Source organism: Stegodyphus dumicola, chromosome 3, assembly GCF_044657685.1.
Source record: "Stegodyphus dumicola isolate Sdum_Otavi_A_Nest chromosome 3, ASM4465768v1".
Classification (NCBI taxonomy): Eukaryota; Metazoa; Arthropoda; class Arachnida; order Araneae; family Eresidae; genus Stegodyphus; species Stegodyphus dumicola.
The window spans coordinates 152,060,964-152,076,807 of record NC_140770.1 but is presented as its reverse complement, the minus strand read 5'-3'; the positions used below and the strand labels follow the sequence as shown (position 1 = coordinate 152,076,807).

General features: G+C 33.7%; 1 long non-coding RNA gene across 1 annotated transcript; it reads left to right on the top strand.

The window, feature by feature from the left end:
* Positions 1–5,490: 5,490 nt before the first annotated feature.
* LOC146998134 (uncharacterized) lies at positions 5,491–11,062 on the top strand. Its single transcript, XR_015040022.1, has 3 exons — positions 5,491–5,567; positions 7,984–8,073; positions 10,931–11,062. It is a non-coding gene; the product is annotated as an uncharacterized LOC146998134 (long non-coding RNA).
* The last annotated feature ends 4,782 nt before the right edge of the window (positions 11,063–15,844 follow it).

Sequence of the window (15,844 nt, the reverse complement as noted above, 5' to 3'; positions counted from 1 at the left end):
GAGCCGATCATATCTGTAAGTGTGATAATTTGCTGTTTTCAGGTTGTGTCTAGGCACAGCATGAGTTTCAGTGACTAGACAACTATCTAAGTCATGCTGGTTAAGGAAGTGATGAAATTCGTACATTTTTGTTGTAAGATTTTGGGCGTTCCAAAGTCCAATGGAGATAGGAGCAAATGTGGTTGAACTATTCATGTTGGAAATGGGAAGGCATATATTCGAATCGACTATTCCGGAATCTCCGTTCTTCTCTCAGCTTCAAGAGCACTGCTACTCCCCGTTGATGTCTCGGCTGCCATATTTTTCATTACACTTTGTACCACATTGGGTACGGTGGTCTGCCACTTCGTTGACGATTCTCGAAATTCCTCAAAACGTCGTAATAAATTCTGTATCCCATTCAATGAAATAGGGCTTTTTAACATCTTTAGTCCTTTCTCCGTGTGAAACTTTTGCAATGTAACAGTTGCGGATTCACCATTCTTGTAGAACAATTTAACCACCAACGCCTGATCTGGTAAAGAAAGCATGCTGTCGGCTTCGAATGACGGATTCGTTTTCAGCCAAGTGTTTCATTGATAGCCTGATTTGCATAAAACATTTCAGTATGACGTGTGAGCGCCCTCTGTTGTTTACTTTTGGAAACATATTTTTTTTACATGGAAAAAATACAATGTCTTTCTGACCATATTGGCGCAAACAGAAAATTTTTCTGTACATTCTTTTATTACGAATTTTTGAACTTTGTGCGAATTTATGACGCACCCGGTATTTTACAGCATGTAGTAAGTCACCCATCCTAGGTAGTGGATAAGAGTCTGACATTGTAACAGCATTCAGTTCTCGGTAATTGATGCAAATTCGAACTTTTCCGCATAGTTTGGGCACAAAACTAACATTCTTCTACTACTTTCTTTTCCAGAAGATCATCAATCTCCTTCTTTAAAATATCCTTCTTGGCCGGAGACATCCGGTATGGGGGTACTGAAACTAGAGGATTATTCCCTAAATTTATATGGTGTTCAATATAGAGAGTTCCTTCTTCCCTAGTTCTAACATAGTCTCGTATTTCGTTGATAGACCATTGAGTTTTTTCCTTTGGTTTTCAGTTAAATGTTTTCCTTTCATTTTCTCTTCTGGAGATCATCGGCGAGAGTAACATTTATACTGGTTTTCCCAAATTCTATTCCTTTTTCTCTCAAAAGACAATGTAACGTATTTCTCTCGCTAAAGTATGGCTGGTTCCAGTATCAGTACATACAGTTCCGATTGATCAGTTTATTTTTATTCTCAGAAGAATCGTTTGGGGTTCCTTGACAGAGAATGTCCGAATACAGCATCATTTCCCGCAACCATAGCAGAGGATTATATCTGTAATTTTTGGGAACATCTCATTGTTGAAACTTAACGGGTTCCTTACTAACGTTTTTATTTTGTACATGTGTATCTTCTTCAAACAGATCTAATTTATCCGAGAGCGGAAGTGGATTGTTCTTCTAACTCCAATTATCCAAAAAACGTTCTCTATAATCTGGAGGGGATTTCTTCTTAATTTGATCTGCCGGAGTCAAATTATTTAACTGCTCAATTTTCGTGTCTTTTGATTCTGTAAGCCACCCATCGAAATAGTTTTGTAAGTCAAAAGGAAAGTCTTTCTAGGTATTTTCTGTAGTTTCCTATGTTGGGTAAATAGTTCTCGAAATTTCTCAGCACTCAATTTGAAGCACTTTTAGAGAATTTATTTAATTTTCTGCTAATCCTGAGTGTCATCAGAAGATTCTTTTGCCAATACTTTTGTAACATCGTTTGGCAGAAGACCAACAAGGTAGGTTATTCGTTTTGAAATTGGTATCTTTAGAAGGGTTGACTGCTTCTCAAACAAGTCCAGAAATAAACTCATATCGGCTGTTTCAAGATCAAAATTATTAACTAACTTGTCCAGTACTAACTTAGGCATTTCTGTGTCTACCGAAAAAGACATCATTGCAGATTCCGCTCTGCTAAGAATAATACTAGACTGTAATTTAAATTTTTGCAATTCAAACAACCGTCCATTTTCTTTCTCTTTGTCTCAGCACGCTTTCCTATTTCCATTTTTTTCCTATAAGTTATTATACGGTTCAAACATTTTTTCGTAAACTCTGCTTCGTATGTAGGACTAGTGATTATAGCTTCTCTTATTTCAAGAATCTTAAAATTTTCATCTATCACTATGTCAGGACTGCTGTTTCTTCTAACTTCCTTGAGAAACATTACCGGAGTCCTCAGTAGGAACAGGGAGCTTACTCAAACTATGTTCGTTTGTGCGTAGAAGAACAACACCAATAAGAAGGGTTAACTTTATCCTTTATTTCTCCCAGCGTACAGCCGCTCTCGCATTTCGGGATACAGAGACCAGCACTTGGTCTAAAACGTAGAAAATAAGAAATAAACTAACTAAATAAAAAGTAAACTTAAATGTTTTACAGAGACTATTAAATCGAATATTGGCATTTTGACACTACGCATGTAGTGAGCGAAATGCATTTACTACAAAACGTCTTAGTATATCAGCAAGAACTAAGTTCTGGCGTTAAAGGCAGACATGAACTGACTGAAAAGCACAGGCGTGGCAAGGCAGCAAGAAATCTCTCGCCTCTCTTGGCTAAAAGCCATTTTTTAAATACCTTGCATTTTGCAGCTCATTAACATAAGATTTCTTCTCGTGCTCATTCTGTCCGGAAATGGAAAATAAGAAAGGATAGCAAAGTTTTAAAATAAAGTAAACGTTAGTAAAACTTAAAAATCCTCACAACTACACCTACTATTTCCACTAATCCAGCTAAATCCTCTTTCTTCCCTTTCTCTAAATAAGCCATGCTTAAAAGAAACGTACACCTAAAATATTTAGTATGCCAACATATTGTTACGTTTTTTTTCTGATACCAGTTGTCGCGTTTTTCTTCTCCCTTCACGTTCGTACGTACGAGGTTTGTGTGGATTTGGAGTGAATAACGAGGGCACATGATGAAGCATTGAAACACACTTTATTTAGCCAATATTAATCAGGACAGCTCAAAAGTCACGTTTCACAGTCTTCGAAGATCTACTATACACTCGCTGGAACAATCAGCGACACAGCCTTCATGTTATCAGGCTATAACGGTGGAGACAGCTTCACTGCAAAGCACCAGAGTACACCTCCCGACTCTGCTCGGTCGTTCTCGGAACTCCACGTACTCTCGAGAAACCCCACGCTACAACTCGCTATGCACTGGATAACACAGAGCACAGCTCCCGACATTTCGGTTCAGTCGTTCCCGGAACTTAACACACTCTCTTGACGATGCACTAACCGCGATACATTAAGAAACTCTTCGATGCACTCGACGACCCACTCGGCAGTCGCTGGCCGGCTGTCAACTCGATCGTTTCCGCACGGACTAACTAGATGAGACACACTAACTCGCCCTCTCGACGAGGCACTCTCATTGACTGCGGACCAGCAGGGTTTATACAGCTTTCGGCTTGTGTTCGAGAACATTTTGTGCTAAACCGGTAAGAATTCGTTCCAGAAGGTTCTACATCCGTCCATGGCATATAACCAATTTTGTCGCCAAATGTCGTGAAATGAGCCCCCATAGCACAAAACATTCTCAGGATGTCCTATTTACGTGGCAATATCCCGGGACATACTTAGGATGCCCTAAGGATGTTGATTCTCAGATGTCCTGAGGAGATCGTAATTTAACATCCTGAGGATATCCTATTTAAGTCGCTGTGTCCCGGGATATGACAGGATGTCCTGAAGATGTTGATTCTCAGATGTCCTGAGCAGTTCAGCAATTTCACATCCTGAGGACATTCATTCTGCATTGTCCGAAGGACTTTCGTTGTCAAACATTTTGAGAATATTTGTTCTCAAATTTACCAGTTTTAATTTTTTGACATTGCACATCTGAAACTTGCACATTATTTTATTTTTCATATGTATTTTACTAAGTTGTTTCTAAATGCTGCACATTAAAAATATTGATATGATTGATGATTTATTCTTGTTATTTTGTTATTAATTTTAACTGCTATTTTTCTGACATTTTTAAAAATTTATTTAGTCCTGGAAAAGATTTTTTTCAATGGATTAGCATTTTCTAGAATATTTGCAAAATTCTAAATAACATATATTTTTTTTTATAAAAAAATGTATAAATTACATGTATAATTACTTACAGATTACAAACTCTACTACAAATATATGTAAAATTAGATATATATATATTTAATTACGGAAACGAAATTTTTTTTTTAAAATTTGGGTATAGAGACATTAGGTATTTTTTTGGAAGCAGGAAACATGAAAAATTAGCAACTGCCTTCGCCGGGAATCGAAGGACGGACCTTTGGAATACCGGCCCAGTGTGCAGAACCTCTACACCACGAAGACACGCTAAGTGTAGTGGTGGTGTATTTAATTATGGCAAAGCACACTAGGGCTATCTGCCTAAGGGGAGGGATGCCTTCGTGGAGGACTTTCTAAGGGAATCTGGCTCGTATACACGTTACACATGGGGAAAACCACGAAAACACCCATGCAGCCAGCCCGTTCGCGGGATTCGAACCTCGGACCGAACTACCAGTGTTCAGCGACTTTACCGCTCGGCCGCTGGTGGGCCGAAGACACGCTAGGAAAGCGGGAGAAATACCTTATATTACTTCCCTTTTTAAAGGGCGACTTTTTTTTAAGGGGATCCAATCACTAAATCCTGGGTGTGGATATACCTCATCCATTTTTAGTTCGGGCGCCACTGTAGAGACATTAGGATTTTTTGGGGAAGCTGTAGAGATGAAAAATTAGCAACCGCCTTCGCCGTGAATCGAACCACGGACCTCTGAAATACCAGCCCAGCGTGCAGAACCATTACACCACGAAGGCACGCTAGGAAAGCGGGAGAAATACCTCATGAGGAAAATTTTTTTCCTCTAATTACAGGACAGAAAATGTTTTTCAATCGCGCGATCTGTTATTGATATTGAATTACAGTCGTGCGAAAATTTCGCAGGAAAGATAATTCTCTGATGACTATCCAAGATTCTAGAAACTTTGGTCTTATATAGAGATGGTCGTCTTATAGAAATAATGTTTAATATCAATATTTATTTATAATCTCAGAACTATTGGTCATTTTCAGAAGTGGTCGTTTGAGAGGCGATATTCTATATATTTATTTACTGATACTCTCAGATTCCAAAATTTGTTTATATTCTCAGAAATATTGGATGGAAGGTGGTCGTCCCATACATGGAAAATTTTAATTTCATTAAAAATGAATTCGGCATTATTTAACTATTTCCCTATTAATTAATTAATTAGATAAAGAAAAAATTATGAAATAGTACTGTTTATTACGGAATAATGTAGGAAGTTCTGCAGAACTATATTCTTTCGCGTCATTGCACATTGTATCCGGCAAACTACTAGTTCCTCGTATTCTTCCGCAAATCCGTAAACATCTGTCTGATTTGAAACGAAATCCAAAATGGCTGCGCCATGAGGTTAACTTGTATGGATACTTTTTGTTGCATGAAAGGTAAGTCCAGTTGCAATACTTGTATGTTTACTTTTTTTGCTTTTCGAATTTATGTCATTTTGACAGTTAAATGTTTCACAGCTATATAAATTGTTACCATTCTGTCGTGAATTACGTGTATCTCAATGGCTGGCTGTCTTTTCAAATATCTAATTTGCCCTGCTATCCAAATGTTTATGACTGAATTTTTTTTTAGTCTAGTTTATGCATTCAGTTTCAAAATAATATGTGTGATCAGATTTCTTATTATTTTACTGCAGCAATAAATTTATGTTAAATAGTTTGAACAATTGTATAAAAATAAGATTTTGCATTGTTTTGTCCAAAATATGTATGGTTGAAACATTATCTTAATCTAGTTTGTAATTCAAGTTTTTTTGGGGGTACTCTTCTGTTATCGGGACCAGAATCGGAAATGTATGAACCTGTGTTTGTAAGTATGTGCATAGATGTGTATATGTAGACACACACACATACAAATATACAAGCATACATAAATACATTTCTGAACCCGGTCCTAATAACAGAACAGTACCTTTGTTTTAATCTTTTTTGAATATTTTATAAAAGGATTAAGCATTTTTCAAACTGCATATCATTTTAAAATTCGACTTGCAGGAAGACAAAATATGGTCATTCAATCAAATGCTTATGATTGCTTTTAACATTTTCTCATAAATATTGTTGGCATTTTTATTGTATTTTAGATACTTTAGTTATGTAAAGTGAACATGAGAATATTAGGAAAGCTGAAGAATATGAATAGCTACCATAATACATGTATTTTTTCATCGAGCTCATTGTTTTAGAAACCAATGCACCATTATTATATGCTGGCTTATTTTATAGTTATATGCAGTTTAATTTTATGTTTATGTTACTGTAGTATTGTCATTATAATAAAAGTATTGATAATTTTTGTTGAATCTTGCAAGTTGCCTAACATTCAGAATTATTACTACCGAATTTTACTGATAGGTTTTTTTGAGTTGACATAATCTGTCTGATAAATAAAATAAACTGGTGTTTAAATTATATGCATTCTCTTAATGTTTCATTGAAAGTGAGATGGAAATATAAATGCTATCCAGAAAAGTGAATTCTTTTTGCCTGAAATAACAAACTATACTAAATGATTAATGTTTATATCATTTTAGAAATGTCAATATTAAAGTTTCTCCCCCTTCTCTTCTTTGATTTTGAAATAATTTATAATAAAATAATATATGCATAAGTGTAATTAATTAAAGTGTCATTCAATAATATAATTTATTTTTACTGATATTTTTATATTTCTTATCTGGGTTTTCTTTTGGTGTTAGAAGGAGGAAAAGACTGTAATGTTTTAATTAAGGAAATAATTAAAACATTACAGTTATTTAAATAACACAATTACAGTAATGTCTATTGAAGCAATCAATACTGTGTGATTGCCAGCGATTGAATAATGTTAAAATGCATTGTTCATAAGGAAATTTGCTTATCTTTGTGTTATAGTTTTTATTTTGACACAAGCTGAAATTTGAATTATTGGAAGCACTTTGAAAACCCGAATTATTTCCTGAATCATTAATCAGGCCAATATATAACATACAAATTTTCATACAAAATTATTTCTTTGAGCATATTATAAAGAGCTGATTTAATTTTATTATTTGCACAAATTTTAGACAAAAGTAGCATGTAACAGTTAAAGATTTATTGAAGCCTACTTGTTACTTGTGGTAACAAAGAAGTGTGAAAGATATTGTCACATTAGCGAACATGACGATCATTGATGCTTAGTTTAGTAATTTAATAATATATTGAGAAATGCTGGGAACTTTCAGAAGTAGATATTTCGGAAATGATGGGTTTCATAAGAATTTTATTATTTATTCTTTAGTTAAAAATGGATTTTAGATGTTCATGTGAAAGAATTCTGTTTAATTATATGTGAAAGAATTGTTAAAGTTTGGCATTTAAAAAATGAATTAAATAATATGCAATTATCTTTTTATTATACATATATTACTATATATTTCTAATGCACTATGTAAATGTCAGTGCTAAACAATTGAGATACTATTGTCAGGACAATCTTATACATGAAAAATTCTGATACTTTCTTATCATCTGCCCTCACAGCTTCAACTTATGCTAAAAAATATGTGAATATTGACCCAATATATATTTTTTTGTGTGTGTGCATCCTAAAATTTCTTGTTTCTTATAAAGTGCTTATTTGAATTACTACTTGTGAACAAAGCAGTAGATATGAACCATAAACTAACCATTTTGCCAATTTTCACAGTTTTGCAGACAGTCAGAAAGCACCAAAATTTGTAATAATGTTAAGTTTAAATGATGTTCTATACTTTTGTGTTAATTTTTCTATTCTATTAATTCTATTATTGTGTTATCAAACTTTCTGTAGGAATTTCAACTGGTTAAGATGTTATTACCATGTGGAGAAGAATTTGGTTTTCAAGCTAGAAAAATTTGCAGCTGAAAGATTTTGTAGAAGGTCAGTCAAACTGGTTTTAGTTAATTATAATTTAATTTTGGGTGAAGAATTCTCAAATTTATTTATCATAAGTGTCTAAAAGGTCTAAATTAAATTCTGTTTGTTTTTGAAATTTTTCATGACATTTATTCTTTGATTATTATTATTATTATTTAAATTTACTAACTTATGTCCAGGCACATAATGTTGCATTTAATGCCATACCTTAAATATTGTAAAATGTTAAAATAATACATTTCACTTAAAAATGTGGTTGTGACAGTAAGTTTTCTGTTACATTTAATCATATCTATAAACATTGGTATACATCATTTTTCAATAATCTGTATATTATTTTGTACATTTCTTTTACAACCAAGATCTGGCATATGACTTGCTTTTCAAACTGATAACATGGTGTAAATAATGTAATCTAATGGTTAAAGTTTACTATGGAACGGGCCAAATTTAATAAATTATTCTTTGATAGAAATTTATTCATGCGTTCAGTGTGTCTCATCTCTTTAAATTGCTAAAGTAAATTTTATGTACTTGCATTTAGGAATTTTGACTGTATTAGTAATTTTGTTTCAGTTATTATAACATGCAAGGGAAAAAATTCATACATAGCTCCGTATTTAAAATTAGTTAATTAAAGTCCTTAATAAAGAGGGACGTTTTGTTGTTTTTAATGTTGATAGAGTTTAATTCAAAAATATGGCACATTAAGGGTTACTTTTTAACCTAATTTAAAATTTTCATTATTTTAACATGTCCAATAATTGTTATTTTAACTCCGATATTGTAATAATATCAAAATTCCTTACTTTTTGATAGGTAATCCAAATGTAAAACAACAAAAGAAAAAATTAAAATCTAGAAGTATATTTATTTCATACCTCTTAACAAATAAAAACAACACAAGCACTTTTTACTGTCTATCTGCATAGTGTGGCATGTCCCATAAGACTGAGATTTGTATAGTCAAATCCGTGTTTCAGTTAAAGGAAATGCATGCACAGTCTTCTGATTTTCACTTCGATTAAGGATTCTGTATATACTAGCATAAGAAATACTATATTAGTTAATGCAGTGTTATACATCAATATTTATAGACAATTATTGTGGCTATGTTTATTATAATTTTGTTCACTGTAATGGCTGGAGTGCCTAAACCATCATGCTGTGTAAACAAAACTCAAATCTTCACTCTGCATAGTGCTCCACTAGTGTTTAAACCACTGAAATGGTGATTATGGTAGAACATCTTTGGTAAAAATTTACTGTAACCCTTTGCGAATCGTTTTTTTTTATATCAAGATCGTCACCCGAGAGGATCGGCACCAATTTCAAGGTGGCCGCTACACAAAACCAAAATAAGAAGTCAAAGACATACACAAACTCTGTGTCCATGTACACATCGACCTATTAAAACAGAGAACTGCACAAACTGGGCATTGTGCACTGCCTTAACTTTGTCCATGTACACATTGATCTATTTTCACTTTAAGAAAATCAGAAAGTTAAAAATATCATATTTACCAGAAAAAATTCGCCACTGTCTTAACACACAGACACCCAAAAATACACAAACAGAGAGGAATAAGTTACCAAAAATACATATTTCCTAACATAAAAACATTAAACAATAAATCTTTTAACAAAAATTAACACACATAGACGAAAAATAAATGAAACATCATTTTTTTAACATACCTTTTTTTTTCACATGCATGTGTTTAGGCTTCCCACCACCGTCCTCCAGGTAAGCAATTCAATTAAATTTTTTGTCTCTTAGTCACCTCAGACATACTCAAACGATGGTACCCACACCAAAATAATAGCATGTTCAAAATACAAGACCATACCACTTCCGTGCAACCAGACACAGCAATTGAAAAGAATGCTAAGAACCAAAAACCTGGGTCCATACAAAAGGTTTACTATTACAAAAAGTAGCCCAAAACTAAATTTATCACAACATGTTGGCAATATTTGCAGAAATAACTCCTTTTTATTGACAAAAAAAAGTTTTTTTTTCCAAAGGCTACTTTCGCCAACATTATCAACATTAGGATTACCGAAAAACTTATTTGACGCGATGGGCTTCCACATTTCACAAACAACCAATACCACTTTGCGATTTTTTTTCAGACAGAAACCAAGGTGTACCATACAGTAAAGATTAGCCACATCTTCATTTACTACTGTTACAAGTACTTCTTTGGTAGATTTCTGCGGTTAAATTCAAAAGTTTAAAATTGCATTAACATGATCAGATTTTATTTTCTGCACGTAGCTAACAATTACTTATGTGTTGTCAGATAAATGTTACCAGATGCAGTTAATTATTTTTTACTTGCCAATCTCATGAGACAAGTTTTTTTTTGCTCCTGCAAGGCAACTTTACTTTGTGTTGCAAAATAAATTCATTCTCACTCTTTTTGGACTTGCCTACACATTAAATTTAAAATAGTTTTATGATTAGGTAAGATGTGATTATCATAATTTTGTTTCTCTCTTTATCTTGGCAACTTTATATATTGATTCAGTATCCAGGTTACCTACCAGTGGCTGATTGATAAAACTGCTCCATATGTTCAGTCGGTGGTTTGAGTTTATTTTCTGACATAAAAAAAAGTTTTAAAAGGCATCCCCCATGTTTATTTTACTATAATCGAAAAATCAAATAATTGCTACTCTGTTTGTAGGTACTAAATGTTAAAATATTTTAAATGCTTCCTTTAATTTGCATTCTAATAGTCATTTGTTTAAATTTAATTATGAATTATATTCACATATAGTAATTGTGAGTGTTTTTTTTTTTTTTTTTTTTGTTTTTTTTTTGTTTTTTTTTTTTAATTTTTTTTTATTTTAGGTGCTGTGAAAGGCAATGACAGAGATCCAGTTTATCAAGAGTTCTTATATACATAAGAATACATGGATATAAGATTGTTTTCCAGGAATTCAAATAAAATGTGATAAATTGGATTAATAAAACCTATTTTTAAAAGTGTTTTTCCTCTGTTAATCATAATATAGTGCCATAAATTTCTGAATGTGTTTATTTTTCATCCAAATAAATAGGTTTACAAAAATTTGTCATATTAATAGATATTGCAGGATTTAGCATTATTATAAATATTTATTATAGCAGATTTAGCTGAACTACTTTTTTAGTCTCTCTGCAGATGAAGTCACAAAGGTAAGTGGTTAGATATTTTTCTGCATTCCCCATTAAGTAATTTTATCTGGTAAATTACCATTACTTATATACTAAAGGTGAAAAAATAAGCTTTCCTTGAAAATACTAAACAAAAAATTGGTATACGTAAAAAAGTTCTTAAATTGCCACATATGTGAAACTGAAAATGTTATATATGAAATAGTTCATAAATATTTTCACTATTTTTTAACTATAATTCACTGCATTTGTTATATATAATCATAGTTTAAGGTAGCAGTGCTTTTTCTCACTGTGATTTCTCATGTATTTTGATTCATAAATCCACGTATTTTGATTTCTCTTTTGAGACCGAATAAAAAATGAACTAAACATTCTCGTTGACATTGAGAGTTGAATAAAAGCTCACCTCAAAATAAAATGAATTAATAAATTTATGGAAAATTTTACATAGCATATATTGAGCAGAAAGAGTAAACTGAATATACTTAATGGAATTAATAATTGGTGGAGCTGATTGCAGAATAAAATGCCTTAATTGGCATAGTAAACAGTAGATCTTTTAGAGTTTTTCTATGTTGTGTAAAATGTAGATTTAAATTTTTGATATTGATTGTCATATGAATGGCAATTACTGTTTTATTTTGCTCTGAAATGAATGGTTAGTAATAAAATTCTGGATGAGGCAACCTTTAACATGCACTAGAATTTACAAAGTTTAATTTGGTGCTGATTTCAAGTGGTAAATTTCATTTTACTGAATTTTGCATAAAATAATACCAATGAACCATTGCAAATTATTTTCAGAACTTTTTTTTAATCTAATAGGGCTATTAGTCTTGAAATGTGACTTCATATCGTCAATCGTAAACTTGTTTCGCTTTTCATTCAAATCTTGCCATTTGGCAAAATTTAACATATTTACCTTTAAAATCTAATATATTATTGACTAATAAGCCAAGCTATTTAAAAGCATTACACACAGTTCTTAACAATGCTTTTTTTAATTTTTAGTCTGATTGATTTAAAATGCATTTAATTCATGATATATCTAATTGAAAACATTTAATATTTTTACATAATTACATGATATATTTCTTCATTTTTCAAATATATAGAAGATATATAACTTTCTGGTGTCAGTATCTTATAAAATGTTTTGCTATTTCCACTGCCCCATCTGTATTGATAATTTATGCATTCATAAACTTTTAGCCTTTTTGTGTGACTGCTAAAATCTGAGGCCTTTCAGATTTTTTTTTTTAATTGTGTGAGCAGAAAGATAGAATTTTAGAATAGCTTCTTGAGTTACCTTTTGAATGATATAAAGAATTGTTAACATAATGTCAAATTTTTACAACTAAATATTAAATATATAAAAAAGCCTGCAGCATTCTCATGTTATGAAAACATATTTATTCTGAGGCTAGGAATTGATTTAGTTTTAAAAATACAATTTATTCCTTTTAACAATTTCCTATCAGTGTCATGAAATAAAAAATGTCATGAAATATAAATTCCTTACATGTTTTAAAGATGATTCATTTATGTAAAGATTATTAAATGGCTAATTTTATTATTGAATTTTTAATACAAATTAACTGAAATTAGAAACTGATTTTGTAAAATAATTTAATTATGAATAATTTAATTTGGGGGCTATTGGATGTTTAAAAATGATCAAAAGATTTTTGATATCTTAAAAATAAAAGCAAAATTTTCAGTTTTAATATTTTGTATTAATAATTCATTTTAATTTCCTTGCTCAGTTTTAATATATTCACAAATTCAGATTTAAAAAGAAAATTAGTTGTATAAATATTTTCAACATTTCTTATTTTTCCATAGTAACCATAGGAGAAGGATTTGAGACTATCTGTGTAAAATAAGTAGGTTTTAGATCATCACACCTTCACATACTTTCACTGGAATTTTCCTCTGTATATATACTGGGATGTGACACTAAGCAGTTGAGAGAATGTATTTAAGAGGTTAAAGGGATATTGTAACTAGTGTTTCAAATCCTGATAACATCCCATACGCTGTCGGTGGGACGTAAATAGGATTTCCTAAGGATATACTGGGATGTGACATTAAGCGCTCAGGAGGATGAGTTTAGGAGGAAATTGGGATATTACGGGATGTCCTGAGGATGTAGTAAGTAGGACTTTAAAATCCTAATAACATCCCATACGCTGTCGATGGGACATAGATAGGATGTTTTTAGGATATAATGGGATGTGCTTAGGAGGTTTGTGGGATGTCCTGAGGATGTAGTAAGTAGGAGTTCATATCCTAATAACATCCCGCACGCTGTCGATGAGACTTGGTTAGGATGTCCTGAGGATATCCCGGGATGTGACATTAAGCACTCGGGAGGAGGTTCGCGGGATGTCCTGAGGATGTACGCATATCCCGCGAGCAACATCCTTGGGATATCCCAAGGATGTTTTTGTGCTATGTGGGGCGATTTCTCGCCAAATATGGCAACCATGCCTTCCCTTGCCATTTTATGGCAACCCTAAAACTGCTTTGCGGGGAAGCCATCTTACCGCGCCTGGACATTTCGTAACACTGCCCCCCTCCCAAGGACTGCACGTCCCGGGCAGTACAGCCCTTGGTCAGAAGCCAAATTCGATACAAATAAAACATTTTAAAACATGCAGATAACATAACTAAAGAAACAAACATTTACATTACATACAAACGTTGCACAGAAACTAGGTAAGAAAACTCATGCTCAAGAATTATGAGTACCCCTAAAAATGAGAAGCAAATATTTACACTATGTACAATTAATATACACAAATTAAGCACATCATAATTTTAAATTATAGAAATTAAAGTTCCGAATGAATTTCTGTCTCAGTCTTTTCATGAAGTTATACCCGTGTCAAATACATTTCCACTGCAGTTCTCAGATGCATTTCTGTTTTGCATATCATAATCTGAAGATATAGTCCTTTCAGACTTTTCATCCAAAGGAAGATTTGAAACAGTTTGTTCACCACTCTGTAGTTTATTCGCATCATGTATACATTTCACCTCGGTATTTTCAGCCACTGGTACATGCTGATTTTCCTCCTTTTCCTGGGAACCAGTTTCGATGTTTGCTCCAGGGTCGCGAATAGAATCCGTTCCTTTACAAGCAAAAGTATCCGGGTTTAGAATCAAGTCCTTGTCTGTAAAACCTGCACTATGAGACGCACACATAGTTTGCGAAGTGGTCGAATTTTTTTGCAATATTGGAGCACTCTGCGTAAGTTGTACATCAGCTTCTCCCATCTCTGCATCACATGCACTTTCAAATGGTTCAATACTTGCTACTTGCTAACTGCGACTTCACTATCAGTTTCGTTGAACTTACTTGTCGCATTTTCACTTTCTTCCACTTCCACTTCAGGCACTTGAGAATCAGGAACTTTATTTACATGAAAATTATTTCTTCACCTCTTTCAGAAGCTTTACAAGCCACTTCGTTTATTTCTTCATCTTTACAAACAGTATTATGACTGTCTTCCAGTTCAACTTCGGACACCTGAGGATCATAAGCGTCTTCCCCGTTTTTTTCTTCATCTTTTTGTTATGTTTCTTTAATCTCGTTAGACAGTTCATGCTTTATTTCTTGATCTTTCTCATAAACTTCATCAGCTACTTCATTCATTTCTCCATCCTTCGAATCTTCAGACGCCACTTCTGTCATTTCCACATCTTCTTTTATGGCTGCAGTTTCTTCTGTAAGCTCCACTTTCATCTGTAAGAGTTGCCCTCGCGATTTTTCTTAGCCGACATTTATTTCTTCTCGTCAGGCTTTCTTCCCTTCCAGTCCGGCTTCCATCTCTTTCAGTGCGGCTTTGATCTCAGCTCTCATCTCTTCATATCCAGCTTTTATCTCGGCTAAGAAGTCCATCAAAGTCTTCGTTCCCTCCGCCATGGCTTTCCTCTGCAGGCGGAGTCACTGGCATTCACTCGCAAACCCCACTTCTGACACCAGTACGTGTTTTTTTGTCTGACACCAGTTGTGTTTTTCTTCTCCCTTCACGTTCGTACGTATGGGGTTCGTGTAGATTTGGAGTGAATAACGAGAGCACTTGATGAAGTATCGAAACACTTTTTATTTAGCCAATATTAATCAGGACAGCTCCAAAGTCACGTTTTACAGTCGTCGAAGATCTACTATACACTCGCTGGAACAATCAGCGACACAGCCTTCAGGTTATCAGGCTATAACGGTGGAGACAGCTTCACTGCAAAGCACCAGAGTACACCTCCCGACTCTGCTCGGTCGTTCTCGGAACTCCACGTACTCTCGAGACACCCCACGCTACAACTCGCTATGCACTGGACGACACAGAGCACAGCTCCCGACTCTTCGGTTCAGTCGTTCCCGGAACTTAACACACTCTCTTGACGATGCACTAACCGCGATACATTAAGAGACTCTTCGATGCACTCGATGACCCACTCGGCACTCGCTGGCCGGCTGTCAACTCGATCATCTCTGCACGGACTAACTAGATGAGACACACTAACTCGCCTTCTCGACGAGGCACTCTTATTGACTGCGGGCCAGCAGGGTTTATACAGCTTTCGGCTTGTGTTCGAGAA